General features: G+C 43.6%; 1 pseudogene; it reads left to right on the top strand.

Moving 5' to 3' along the window:
• Positions 1-617: 617 nt before the first annotated feature.
• On the top strand, positions 618-731 carry LOC141245027 (U2 spliceosomal RNA; annotated as a pseudogene).
• Positions 732-1,002: the final 271 nt, after the last annotated feature.

The following is a 1,002-nucleotide window of genomic DNA, read 5'->3' as shown; positions in this document are numbered from 1 at the left end:
TGGAGCACTGACTTCTTTAATTTTCTATCTATGGATGAAAAAAAGATAAAAAAAAGTTTGGTCTGAGATGTTGTTTTAAAGTGCTACCTATGTCTGTCAATCAGAGCATCCTATTGGTTTTCACCCAGGCAGATAGATTGCTTGCAATAGATGTAATGAGTGAATGGAACAATGGAATAATGAAAGAGAATGGGACAATGGAACAATGGAATAATGCAAGAATGGAAGAATGGAACATCATTGCACATGTCATAATGGGCTCCTAGCCTTTATCTGGCTGTGCTTCGGCAGTCAGCTACAGTCTGCAGGGAGCCTGTAGACTAGGAAGAAGGTCGACCGCTGCTTGTTTGTTCACTAATTAGTTATCCTCTCCCCATCCCCTTGTCTGCAGGTGCATGGGACATTGGGGGGGAGGGGAGAATGTTTGAAAATAGGCAGACTCATGCAGATTAAAAATGCATGCGTGGGCTGCAGCTGCAACAAGCAGTAAAGTTGTGGGTTTTAAGATGTCTATTGATGAACAACATGTCCTCCTAAGGGGAGTCTTTGTCCCTATCCCTACAATGGGTGCATTCTTGAAGCCAGGGTGCAGTCATAGGCCAATACCAATTCAGGTTATCGCTTCTCGGCCTTTTGGCTAACATCAAGTGTAGTATCTGTTCTCATTTAGTATATGTGCTTAGCTTTTACCAATATATTGCATTGCAATGTTATCTATCTATCTATCTATCTATCTATCTATCTTCCCGGCTGCTTGTTTTCCCTCTATCCACACCCTCCTCTTCTTTGATTGACAGCTCTGGCTTCATAGAACCAGAGAAGGAAGGAGACAGAGGTAAAACAAGCAGGTGGGAAGGTGTATATAAAGGATTGGCCCACGCCGTGATCCACGGAGCGCTTGTACTTGGTTTCAACAGTCATTCTGTGCTGACAGTCCCTTTAAAATCAGTGTTTCCCAAACTTCAGTCCTCACGGCCCCCCACAGGTCATGTCTTCAGGATT

The sequence above is a fragment of the Phyllobates terribilis genome, unplaced genomic scaffold, assembly GCF_046119375.1.
Source record: "Phyllobates terribilis strain yellow unplaced genomic scaffold, ASM4611937v1 Scaffold_1723__1_contigs__length_222767, whole genome shotgun sequence".
NCBI classification, from domain to species: Eukaryota; Metazoa; Chordata; class Amphibia; order Anura; family Dendrobatidae; genus Phyllobates; species Phyllobates terribilis.
The sequence above is the reverse complement of the archived record's forward strand: the minus strand, read 5'-3'. Positions and strand labels throughout refer to the sequence as shown.